At 41.1% G+C, this 13,718-nt stretch overlaps 1 protein-coding gene across 11 annotated transcripts in view; it reads right to left on the reverse strand.

Annotated features, from left to right (window-relative positions):
* RASAL2 (RAS protein activator like 2) overlaps nucleotides 1-13,718 on the reverse strand; it is a 492,268-nt gene that overhangs the window by 211,228 nt on the left and 267,322 nt on the right. The gene's annotated exons all lie outside the window — the stretch shown is intronic.

Raw genomic sequence — 13,718 nt, forward strand, 5'->3', positions numbered from 1 at the left:
CCCCCACACAGTTAGAAATCACTGCCATGGAACACACTTAACCCCTTGATCGCCCCTAGTGTTAACCCTGCCAGTGTCATTTATACAGTGACAGTGCTTTTTTTTTTTTTTAGCACTGATTATTGTATTGGTGTCACTGGTCCCCAAGAAGTGTCACATAATGTCCGATTTATCTGCCGCAATCCCGCTAAAAATCGCTGATCGCCGCCATTACTAGTAAAAACAATTTTAAATAGTCCATAAATCTATCTCATAGTTTGTAGACGCTATAACTTTTGCGCAAACCAATCAATATACGCTTATTGGGATTTTTTTTTACCAAACATATGTAGCAGAATACATATTGGCCTAAATTGATAAAGAAATTAGTTTTTTTTTTTTTTTTTTTTTTTTGGGGATGTTTTATAGCAGAAAGTAAAAAAGATTTTTTTTTTTTTTCAAAATTGTCGTATTTTTTGTTTATAGCGCAAAAAATAAAAACCGCAGAGGTGATCAAATACCACCAAAAGAAAGCTCTATCTGTGGGGAAAAAAAGGACAAATTTTATTTGGGTACAGCGTCGCACAACTGCGCAATTTCCAGTTAAAGTAATGCAGTGCCGTATCGCAAAAAAATGGCCCGGTCAGGAAGGGGGTAAAACCTTTTGAAGCTGAAATAGTAAATATACTAGCAGATTCAAATACACTAACGAATTTAAGCCATACGCCAGCTAATACTCTATAAGCAATTCCAGCAAACAGTTTACCTTATTGGGATAAAGATTTTATATGAATAAACAACAGCCAATCATTGCAAGCACCCTTATCAGCGGTAAATGGTTTGTCTCATCTCTGTAACTGATTTGCAGGAGAGTTTGTTCTTTTGAACAGACTTACTGGCTGGATCACCAGATGAATATAGAAGAAAGCCTAATAAAGAAAACAAATGAAGTCATTACATCTATGAATTGGTAAGCTGCAATATAATGATTGCTTTTGGGTTTAAGCACTTGCCGGCCAGCCGCTGTCATACTGTGGCAAGGTGGCACAATCCCATGAATCGCCGTAGCTGTACGTCGGGATCTCGCTGTTGTGGGTGTGCGCTCCCATTGACAAGCGGGGGGGCCTATCAGTGGGTCCGGCGGACTCTATGTCCTCTGGCCACCCACGACCGTTCCCCCCTTGTGACAGAATGGGGATCTGCCTGTGTAAACAAGGCAAATCTCATTTCTGACAAGGGATCACAGAGATCCAGATCACACAGTCTTTTTGCTAAGCAGGAAGACGGATCTGTGTGATTCCCAAGTCATACAATTAGAAAACACAAACAGGGAACACATTGAACCCCTTGATCACCCGTGATGTTAACCGATTCCCTGCCAGTGTCATTAGAACAATAACAGTGCATATTTTTAGCAATGATTACTGTAATAATGTTACTGGTTCCCCCTCAAAAAAAGTGTCAAAAATGTCAGTTAGGTGTCCGATCTGTCTGCCGCAATCTCACAGTCCTGCTAAAAATCACTGATCGCCGCCATTACTATTAAAAAAAATAAAAACGCCATAAATCTATCCCCTATTTTGTAAATGCGGTAACTTTTGTGCAAACCAATCAATAAACACTTATTAAGAATTTTTTTACCAAAAATAGGTAGCAGAATACATATCGGCCTAAACTGATGAATACGTTAATTTTTTTTTACATTTTTTTTTTATGTTTTATAGAAAGTAATTTATTAATTAGCTATAAAATTTAGCTATTTTTTTTTTTTTTTAAATTGTTGCTCTTTTTTTTGTTTATAGCGCAAAAAAAAAAAACAAACAAAAAAACCCCGCAGAGGTGATCAAATACCACCAAAAGAAAAAGAAAAAAAAAAAAAAAATGGACATCAATTTTGTTTGGGTACAGCGTTGCACGACTGCGCATTTGTCAGCTAAAGCGACGTCGTGCCGTATCGCAAAAAATGGCCTGTCAGGAAGTGGGTAAATCCTTCCGGGGCTGAAGTGGTTAATATTGCTTTATTTTCCACCATTTAAATACACGTGTGATCAGCAATAACTGTGCTATAGTATAAAATAAAGGCCTCGCTACGAGGGTGGGTTGGTGTGCCCGTTCCCACCATCAGACATGCCCGCTCATCCCTGTACATAGCTGTGCGTTCTGTTTGGGGCAAATCTTTTCTTCAAGGGTCACCCCTCCCCCAACACGGCTTGGTGTTCCCAGCAGGAGGGAGCTGTCCAGCCTCTGACAAATCTGCATATAAAACAGCCTGTTATGAAGAATGCAGTCACCGCACCAGACTGGACAGACGTGACTATAGGAAGTAGAAATTGAGACATATCGGCTTTCTGGGGAACAACATAAAACGTCATTATGTGACACCAAAAACCTCAAGTTCTAGTTTGCAGAGAAGTCTGGACAAGATGTCACAAGAGGGCAGCAACCCTGGCAATGTGAATATCACAGTCCAATGTAACACTTCGAAACATGCAAACACAATTTTAATATTTAACCATTTCAGAATGTCACAAGACGTCATACTTCCTCCAATGTGCAGGACTATGACTGTTCAGTCTGGAATGGTAACAATGACAAAGAAAGAACACCGGATGGAACACCGGCTGGAGTCATATCTCCAGCTCTATAGCACAGGTGAAATACACAGGACCTGACCTACCTGATAAGACTTTGAACTCTGTTCAGTCATTCTTATGATTCATTACTAGGTGCATGCTTTCTATAATACAGTATAAGAATACCTGGCCATAGATGGGTTGTTTGTGGAGGGGGGGGGGGGTTTATTAAAGGAAGAACTGCAGTCTGCTCACATAATTTGTAATAAAAATTATTTTTATTACAAATTACAAATGTACTTGCCAAATATGTTGCAGAAATCTCCCCCCCACTAAGTCTGGCTGCAACCATTTTACCTGTGGGCAGCTCTCATTGCAGATCTCATTGGCCCTCTTATGACTCATCCCCCCTCCCTTCCTGGCAAACTAGTGAGAGAGAGCTGTGCATGATGTCATAATCTAGGGACGCACCGATACCATGTTTTTTTTACAATGAGTACAAGTAGCAATACTTTTTTTTTTAGTACTCGCCGATACCAATTACCAATACTTACCGCAACGGTTTTGTTTTAAAGCGGAGCTCTGACATTTTTTTTTTTAAAGTCAGCAGCTACAAATACCGCAGCTGCTGACTTTTAAAATATGGACACTTACCTGTCCAGGGCGCCCGCAATGTCGGCACCCGAAGCCAATCTGTCCCTCAGTTCTTGGGTGCTGCCGCCGCCAACTTCGGTAAGGGAATCAGGAAGTGAAGCCGTAAAGCTTCACTTCCTGGTTCCCTACTGCGCATGCGCAACTTGCACTGCGTGTTCCCACTGGTCCTTGCTGTCTTCTGGGACCTGTGTGTCTCCTAGAAGACAGTGGGGGGGACAGAGAAGGCGCCGGAAGTGGCATAGATACCCGTGGGTGGCTCGGCTAACTATGCCCGGAAGTGGGAGCAAAATACTTGTATTAGACAGGTATCTGCTCCCCCTCCCCCCTGAAAGGTACCAAATGTGACACTGGGGGGGGGGGGGGGGGGAATCTAAAAAGCGGAAGTTCCATTTTTGGGTGGAACTCTACTTTAACTTCAGCTGTCAGCAATGGTACAAAGCTTTGAAAAGTTATTTACAAATGAAATAAATTGATTTTTTTTTAATTTAGCGCCTTTTCAATGTGAAAAGTGTAAATATATGTTAATATACATGTGTAAAAATATTCACTAACAAAGCAAACAAAAAAAAAAAAAGTTCATTCACGCGAGGCGGACTCAGTTTCCACGGAGCCCACCTCGGTCCGCCGGCTCAGCGAGAGATCAGTCCGTTGATCTCCACTGAGCCGGCGGATGACAGGTCTCTCTCTGCTCACTGAGCGGGGAGGGGCTTGTCAGGCGCCGCTGCCGCCTATGGAGGGATCAGATGAAAACGGACAGCATTTTCATCAGATCTCACCCGATCCGATAGCGACGGATCTGGACGTAGGGCCACCCGTCTGCTTTTAGCGGATTGGACCGGGTCGGATGTCAGTGGACATGTCTCCGCTGACATATGTCGCTCCATAGGCTAACATGGAGCGCCGTTCAGGTCCGCCGTCAAAACTGACAGGCGGACCTGAACGGTCCGATCGTGCGAAAGGGGCCTTAATTGTTTATCGTTTATAAAATAAACGTAAACAAAAGAAAAAAAAAAAGCAGGAAAATAATAATTAAATGGAGGAGAATAGGGAGTTAATTAAAGGCTGATTAGAGTATATTAAGTAAATTAAGGGTTAATAAGGGGTTAAACAGAGGAACGTTTGTTCATCCCTTTGATCTGCAGATGAAGAAACAGAAATATACAAATGTTTCAGGGCTGTTGGTAATAAACATTGCCGGCTGCTTTTTTTTTTCCCCAATTACTGGACTTCTTAAACACAGGGGAGACCCACTGACAGCTCAAAGAGCCCAGCCCGAAAGTATCGGTTTCAGGTATCGGTGCATTTGCACGAGTACCGATACTTGTGTAAATACTCGGTATCAGCACCAATACCGATACTAGTATCGGTGCAACCCTATCATAAGAAACAGGAAGTGGGCTGTATAAGGTATTTACTGGCAGAAAGAAAATATTTTACTGTCCAAAGTTAAACCACCAAGGGCAGAGGATTTAATAGATGGAAAATTGAAAAAAATTACTGAAGGTCTGTTTTAAGAGATGTTAATGCAAAATAAAGACTTTACATAACTATACTACTAGTGCTTAAAAGTACATTTTATTATTCAAAATTCATGTGCAACTGAAATATTTTTTTTCTTGTATTCTTCAATCTGTGTATGTTGAAAAAAATGTACAATGTAAAAAAACATACCGTATTTGAAATAAAGAGAAGGACTTGACAGTGCTGGTGGGGGGGTCCACAACAGGAGATGAGGGGGCTGCTCTGTGCAATATCAGGAAAGTAAAAACCTTTTTTTTTTTTAAATTTTAGGTAAAAAAAAACAAAACAAAAAAAAAACAAAAAAAAAAACACATAAGCCTTTAGTATCTTAACACCTCTTTATATAAAAGATAAAGAAGCAGGGATTCAGAGCAACTGACATTGTATGTGAAAGGCTGGCAGCCCCACCTCCTGACACAGGCCAGTAATCACAGCAGATAGGTTTGTTTTCACATAAACTACTATTTATATGGGTGGGTGGTTACAGCCCCTTGCTGGTTTTTGTCAATCAACAGAGGAGGACATGACGGGATTAAAGAGTGCATTCATTACCTTGTTACAATAAAATGGAACATTCATTTTCCTAATCAAAACATAATCAAGAATGTTTCACACATATTTAAATAAAAAAAAAATAAATGAAAAAAAAGGAAAAGCAAATGCACATTTGCCACCCCCATCAAATCATTCCCTGCATCTATTACCTTTTGTACCACCCCCTCCCTTTAGAATGTAAGCTCTATGAGCAGGGCCCTCCTGTATTGAGCTGTATAGTAATTGTGCTGTCCTCCCCCCTCTACATTGTAAAGCGCTGCGTAAACTGTTGGAGCTATATAAAACGTGTATAATCATTTGTCTGATTACATTTGTTTGCAAATTAGTGACATGCCAAACCTGTGTGTGGCTATCTGAATTCGGAAGTGTTTATCAATATGCTTTTTCTGACGTTATCAGAAGGCAAGCCATTACAGATAAGGGAATGAATGCTGAAGTACCAGGTACTTGCGTATCGTCCTAGAAAAGGCATTGATTTCCTATTATTTACTTCACTTGAAGTTGCACGACTTCAAAGTAGCAAGGTCAGCGCAATTTCAGCTGCTACTTGATGGACCTCATCTGTGCGGCTTCATACACAGATGTCTACTGAAGTCACACCTGAAATCGGCAAAAGTAGTGCAGGAACTACTTTTGCAAATCGGTGCAGCACCGCAAAAACGGTGTCGCACTGATTGGAACAGTGCCAATGCCTCCAATAGGCTGCGACTTGTCATGGGATTTGATCTCTCAAATCGCATCACAAATCGCTCAATGTGAACCTAGGCTAAAGGATATATTCTTTTTACTTTAAATAAATAAATTAATTTAAAAAAAAGTCACACTAAGTACACTATCACTTTTGTGCAGACCACAGTGCCCAGGGCAGCTGTCCCTCCTGCCCACCCCTTGTTCCGGCTCTGCACATAGGCAAAGGAAGGAATGAGCAGAGTTGTTCTTTGACAAGACAAGCTCTCTGCTAATCTATTTATAGCAGCCTCCCACAACACAAATTTCAGGCTGGTTTTATCTCGGTTGTCTAGAACCTTTCAAAAGTTTTCATGCCAATAACCGAGCAACGAAACAACAGAAAGACACGGGACTTAGTGCTTTAGACAGAGATAGGTAAACACTGCAGATATATGTGCCCAGGTCAAATTTAATGAATCGGGTTTACATCCACTTTAACTTTACATTGACACCCTCAGCGGTTCGCAGATGTCAGTGTGAACCGCCGGCGTTTCAGGTGCGATGTGGGAACCCGTACAGGAATCATGCTGGTTCCCGCATCGCACAAGTGTGAACCGAGCAGACTAAAAATAACGGTAAGATTTATTTTTTACTGGAGAGAGCCAAGTTATACTTGATATTTTAGAACAACTAATGCAAAAAGTGTGAGCTTAGCGTTACTTTTACAGGGTAGCCGTGTCTAGATTTACCATTCCTGAAGGCTCACCTCAAACTGCTGACCATCAGAAAATGTAATCTGACGTAAAGAACGACATAAAATAATATGTTCATATTAATTCTTCTGCTAATATAGACATTACTCTCTCTGACATCTTCTGCAGCTGCACTGGAGACAATCCAAGGAGCGTCTACATTGTTCTATAGTAAATCTTTCACTACCACCGGGCCTCAGTTCACAACAGACATGCTGTCTGGGAGTATGAGGTCAGAGGTCAAGGGAGGGCCACCTGAAGCCTATTATGTATGTCTGAACAGACCACCTATATAGATGTATGCTTCTTGTTATCCTGATTAATCTCGATAATGCAAATTATCTACTGGAAGAATAATTGCCATAGAAATTTGCATTCTATATGCGGTTTGTGAGAATGCAATCAGTATTGCAGATCATTAGTCTTTACCATAAGATATTTTGCTGGAGGACATTTACAGCAACAGTTGCAGGCTTTGCTCATAATAACCAATCAGAGTGTGCTTGTCATTTTTTTTATGCAGGTTGAAAATGAAAGCTGTTACCTTACAAGTTATGATAAGCAATCACTGCTCTCTGCAGACATCAGCTGTCTGGAGAATAGAGATGGTGGAGAGGAGAGCTCAGCATGTTTTTGGATAACGGAGGAGGAAACTGCTGAGGGGCTGATTAACCACTTAAGGACCAGAAGGATTTACCCCCCTTAATGACCAGGCCATTTTTTGCGATACGGCTCTGCGTCGCTTTAACTGACAAGTGCGCGGTTGTGCGACGTTGTACCCAAAAATTGACGTCCTTTTTTCCCACAAATAGAGCTTTCTTTTGGTGGTATTTGATCACCTCTGAGGTTTTTATTTTTTGGACTATAAACAAAAAAATACCATTTTTTTTTTTTTTAAATATTTTATAATTTTTGCTATAATAAATATCCAAAAAAAAAAATCTTCACCAGTTTAGGCCAATATATATTCTTCTATATTTTTGGTAAAAAAAAAAACGCAATTAGCATATATTGATTGGTTTGCACAAAAGTTATAGCGTCTACAAAATAGGTAATATATTTATGGCATTTTTATTATTATTATTTATTTTTTTTTACCAGTAATGGCAGTGATCTGCGATTTTTAGCGGGACTGCGACATTGCGGCGGACAGATCAGACACTTTTTTCGGGACCAGTGACATTTATACAGCGTCCAGTGCTATTAAAATGCATTGATTACTGTATAAATGACACTGGCAGGCAAGGGGTTAACACTAGGGGGCGATCAAGGGGTTAAGTGTTCCCTAGGGAGGCAATTCTAACTGTGGGGGGAGTGTACTGCCTGAAGGAGGAGACAGATCGCTGTGCCTGATCACTAGGAACAGACGATCTCTCTGTACTCCCCTGACAGAACGGGGATCTGTTTGTTTAAATTGACAGATCCTCGTTCTGGCTCTGGAGCGATTGCGGGTGGCTGGCGGACATCGCAGCCGCCGGCCAAGTGCATCAGCTCCCTCTGCCGTGCAGCGCGTGCGCGCCTGCTATAGCTCTTAAAGGTACCGCCATACCGGTAAGGCAATTTGCGGGAACGGGCCAACCTGCGGCAGTATAATGGAGGCAGCTGGTCGGCAAGTGGTTAAGAAAGTATTACTACATTATATGCTGTAGCCTCCCTGGCGGTATTCCCGAGTGTGGCTCGGGGTTAAAATTCAGTCCCATTAGCGGTAACCCCGAGCCACACTCGGGATCGCATTGCAGGATCCTGGGGCGGCTTTACTTACCTTGTCCCCGGGATCCTGCGATGTCACCCGCAGTGTCCGAGGACTCCGTCCTCCTCCGAAGCCTCTCCGTGCCAGGCTTCGTTCCCTGCGAGCGGCGCGACGCACGGGGGCGGAGCCTGGCGGCAAATTAAAAAAAAAGTTAAAATCATAACACATACAGTACTGTAATCTTACAGATTACAGTACTGTATGAAATGATTTCACATCCCTTTTGTCCCCAGTGCTTTGGCCCATGCCCTGCATGCAGTTTTACATGATATACACTGTTCTTTCTGCCTGGAAACTGGAGATTGTCCATAGCAACCAAAAAGTGTCCCTTTACGTCAAAAGTGGCTTTAGACCAGCTAGAAAACAGTGATAGTAAATTAGAACACTTGCAGAATTGAGCGATAGTGAATTGTGGGGAAATTTATTTTATTACTATTTTTTTAAATTTTTTTTAATTATTTATTTTTATTTATTATATTATAATTTATGTTTTTGTGTTTCAAACTTGATCATACCCGGGATATCTACTAGACTCTGGTTTGGACAGATTTAAGTGTGTTATTGTTAAGATTTACAGACCTACAATATAAAACGCCAAATTTCCATGCAAAATAATTGTACCGCTTTCAGCACCTAAAATCCGAAATAATCATACCGACCAGGGAGGTTAAAATATGCAAAATGGACTAATTCATTTACTGCTGGACACCAAGGATAACATTGGATTGTGCAACCTACTAAACTGTAAAGCAATCATTTGAGGAGTCATATATAATGTAAAGTATAAAAAAACTTTTTTTAATTTTTTATTTCTGGATGGAGTGGAGATGGATTAGAACACCTGTCAGGTTTTTATTGCTGTCTCTGTGCCTGTTAAGCTGGCCATACATTATACAATTTTCTTGTTCAATTTTCTTTAGATTTACCTTCAACTATGTAGTGGAAGGGCCTGGCTGATTGCATACAAATTGAAAGTGTTTAGGTCAGACCTCATATTATATGGTTTTGGTAAATCTTAAAGTGAAACTGAAGTCTGCTTACATAATTTGTAATAAAAACACCTTTGCCATTCTGAAGCTTCCCTCTAACCACTTTGCATGTTATTTTATATATACTGGGACTTTGTACTTGCCAAATATTCTGCAGAAATCTCCCTCCATTGAGTCTGGCTGCAACCATTTTAACTGTGGGCAGCTGGAGCCACTGCCTGTTCACTTCCTGGATTTACACAGACACACCTCCAGCTCTGCAGCCCAGCAGCTCCCATTGGCCCTCTTATGACTCATCTTCCTTCCCTTCCTGGCAAACGTTCACAAGAGTGAGAGAGAGAGCTGTGCATGATGTCATAAGCCTAGGATAATGATCAGACTTACTGGCAGAAAAAAAAATGTTTTACTATCCAAAGTTAAAACAACAAGGGCAGAAGATTAAATAGATGGAAAGATGAAAAAAAAATGACTGAAGGTCCACTTTAAGGAAAATTGTACAAGAAAATTGTATAATGTATGGCCAGTCTTAGGGAGAGTCACCTTCTCTCCTAGACTGTAAGCTCTTTGATTCCTCCTGTATTGAATTGTATTATAACTGTACTGTCTGCCCTACTGTTGTAAAGAGATGCAGAAACTGTTTAATATACATAGTTACATAGTAGGTGAGGTTGAAAAAAGACACAAGTCCAACCTATGTGTGTGATTATATATCAGTATTACATTGTATATCCCTGTATGTTGCGGTCATTGAGGTGCTTATCTAATAGTTTCTTTAAACTATTGATGCTTCCCGCTGAGACCACCGCCTGTGGAAGGGAATTCCACATCCTTGCCGCTCTTACAGTAAAGAACCCTCTACGTAGTTTAAGGTTAATTTTGATGAGTGGCCACGAGTCTTGTTAAACTCTCTTCTGCAAAGAGAGTTGGCTCTATATAAATCCTGTATAATAATAATATTTGTCCCATTTACTATGATCACCGAGGCTGCAAGTAAAAGCGTATCCCAAATTTTGGGCTGTCACCAGAACAAGGACTGAGGAGGAAATCTTCCAATGGGGACACTAGTTATGATAACCCTGGTGACAATCAGAGATTTCCTTCCTTTGGAGGGCTTTCATCTCACTCCTGGCTGTGGCTATGGAACTAGAAGTCAAGATGGCAAAAAAATTAATTAAAAAAAAATCTTATAGGGGTTATCTGCTGGCCGACCGCATTATATACTTATACAGCGGCAAGGAGGCTCTCCTGCGCCGGATCACGTACCTAGTACGCAATCCAGCACTTCCAGGTAGAGGGCGCGTCAGCGGGTGCCGGCCAATGGCTGTCCGCCATCACCTGCCGATCAGCGAGGAGAGAGGTTGGACAGAGCTCTGCCAATGTAAACAAGGAAGAGCTCTCTGTCCTGCCACGGGGGGGAATGGATTTTCTTTCCCTGCAAAGCAGGAAAAGAAAATCCATCATTTCCCTTGAGAAAAACACCAACTACAGTGTACACAGACACTTGCTAGGTACACATTTAACCCTTTGATCGCCCTAGCTGTTTAACCCCTTCCCAGACAGTGTCATTAGTACAGTGACAGTGCATATTTTTTGCACTGATCACTGTATTAGTGTCACTGGTTTCCACAAAGTGTCAAATGTGTCAGAATGTCTGCCGCAATATCATAGTCCCGCTATAAGTCGCTGATCGCCGCCATTACTAGTATAAAAATAAATAAAAATTCCAGTATATATCCCATAATTTGTTGATGCTATAACTTTTGCGCAGACCAATCAATATACGCGCATTGCGATTTTTTTTAACCAGAAACATGTAGCAGAATACATATTGACCTAAATTTATGAAGAAATTTTATTTTTTTACATTTTTTATTGGATATGTTTAAGATTGGAAAGTGAAAAAATAATCTTTTTTTCAAAAACAAAGTGGTGATCAAACACTACCAAAAGAAAGCTCTATTTGTGGGGAAAAAAATTCAAATGTTTTTTGGGTACAGGGAAAAAAATGAACTGTTCATGAAGGGAGGTAAATCTTCCGGAGGTCAAGTGCTTATAACAATCCCATGCTATATCCAAAATGAAAAAAAAAAAAAAAAGTTTGCCTTTTAGTTCCACTTTATTCTAAACAAAAATAAATAAATCAATTCTATGAAGCTGGGATTTTATTACTCTGTAAATGTTAAATCTAATCACACTACATTGTATGTGGTCTGATTGTAAAATTCTATATTAGGCTCCCTATTACTACAAGTAAAGCTCTACAATCAGAATCCGTGTAATCTTACAATACTTACCATTGGACTGTATACTTTTACACCACTTTCCACCCACAAGATAAATTTACCTTTGTAAAATAAATAAATAAATGCATGTGTTTTTGGAGGCTAAAAATGTGAATTTATTTACACAAGAACCTGAAAAGCATTTTACTCATGACCAGTGGATCAAGGGTGCAATGTCAGGCTCCTGCAGACATTCTCCAGCTTCCTGCCCGTACCTCTGTACAGGCTTTCAGTTTGGAAGCTGGAGGAAGTATCAATGGGCTATGAGTGTGCCGATCAACATGCTTGTAGTTCTTTTGAGACCTACAGGCCATCTACCTCAGTGGCAGAAAGGACTTGTAGTTTCTTCATTCTCAGCATTCTCAGACCAGTGAATAAATGACGCGGCTGTGTGCGCGGATTTTAAATTTGACAGCGGCTGCAAAGGAGAAGAACCCCTGACAGCTGTCACAGGGGGAGCTCAGGGGGTGCTAAATAGCAACATGTTACCCCCTAAATATGGGGGGTTACATGTTGCTAAACCTGAACCTATGCTTTAACATTTTAAAGCGTTTGTAAAGGTGTTTTTTTTTTTTTTAAAAAATAACAAACATGTTATACTTACCTTCACTGTGCAGCTCGTTCTGCACAGAGTGGCCCCGAACCTCGTCTTCTGGGGTCCCTCGGCGGCTGTTTCAGCTCCTCCCCGCAAGCATTCACCACCTTAATGCGAGCTCCCTCGCACGGTGGTGAGTGCTTGCGGGCGCGCTCCCGTGATACAGCCGGCGGCTATAGCCGCTCGCTGTATCACTCGGCCCCGCCCCCCGGCGCGCCGCGTCATCGGATGTGATTGACAGCAGCGCGAGCCAATGGCTGCGCTGCTTTCAATCCATCCACTGCAGCCAATCAGCGGCCAGGGTGAGCGGAGGAACAGATGTCGGGAACGCGAAGCTGACTTTCGAGGCGTCAGGTAAGTAAAACGGGGGGCCTGGGGGCGGCGGTTCTGTCAGAAGTTTTTTCACCTTAATGCATAGAATGCATTAAGGTGAAAAAATTTTTACCTTTACAACCCCTTTAAAGCCTGATGCCTCATGCTGGGGATACATTTTATAAATGCCCCCCCCCCCCCCCCAACGTTGGTTCTTGCTGATGATTGGGTACTGATAATGTAATCACTACATCAGCTATGACACATCAATCACATGCAGACTAGAGGATTCATTTTCACAAATAAAAGCCTTCAGCTTGCAGATGAATGCAGCCATTCAGGGTGCAGCAGGATCTACAGTGCCATATGATTAATCCTATCATAAAAGATTACAGTAATAAATCATAATACAAATATAAAAATTCTATATTACAACTTTTTTTTGTAATTTTTATGCATTTGTAATAAAAAACAGAACAGGTTTTTAATCTTAATTAAAACAAATAATAGTCTATTTCGGTATGCAAATTAGAGCTATCACTTTAGCGGTCTTTGCTAAATTTGTCCTGGGCATCTAGGCATCAATGTCAGCTATTTATGAAAAGGTAAAAAAAGAAGACACTGCATAAAAATATCTTACAACTAAACACAAGAAAAAACGATGATTATTATCATAAGGCTTTATGTACACTGCTGCTGGTAAACGGATGTTTAGGAACAGTTGGGCGTTTTTTTTCAGCTGCCCCTGATCTCTCCTCTATGTTATCTTATCAGTACATGTACACAGGGAACATTTATAGTAGTTTCTAGGCCAGTGGTGGTGAACCTTGGCACCCCAGATGTTTTGGAACTACATTTCCCATGATGCTCCACTACACTGCAGAGTGCATGAGCATCATGGGAAATGTAGTTCCAAAACATCTGGAGGGCCAAGGTTCGCCATCACTGTTCTAGGCAGTTGAGTATAGAAGCATTTTTTGTAAAACAAAAAAAATGCGTTCAGGATGGATGCTCAAAAGGCATTTGAAACGCCAAACGCCTGTAACAGCTTGTAGAGGCGGTAACTCGAGTTTAGCCGCGTTTCATT

This window comes from Aquarana catesbeiana, linkage group LG07 (genome assembly GCF_042186555.1).
Source record: "Aquarana catesbeiana isolate 2022-GZ linkage group LG07, ASM4218655v1, whole genome shotgun sequence".
Taxonomy (NCBI): Eukaryota; Metazoa; Chordata; class Amphibia; order Anura; family Ranidae; genus Aquarana; species Aquarana catesbeiana.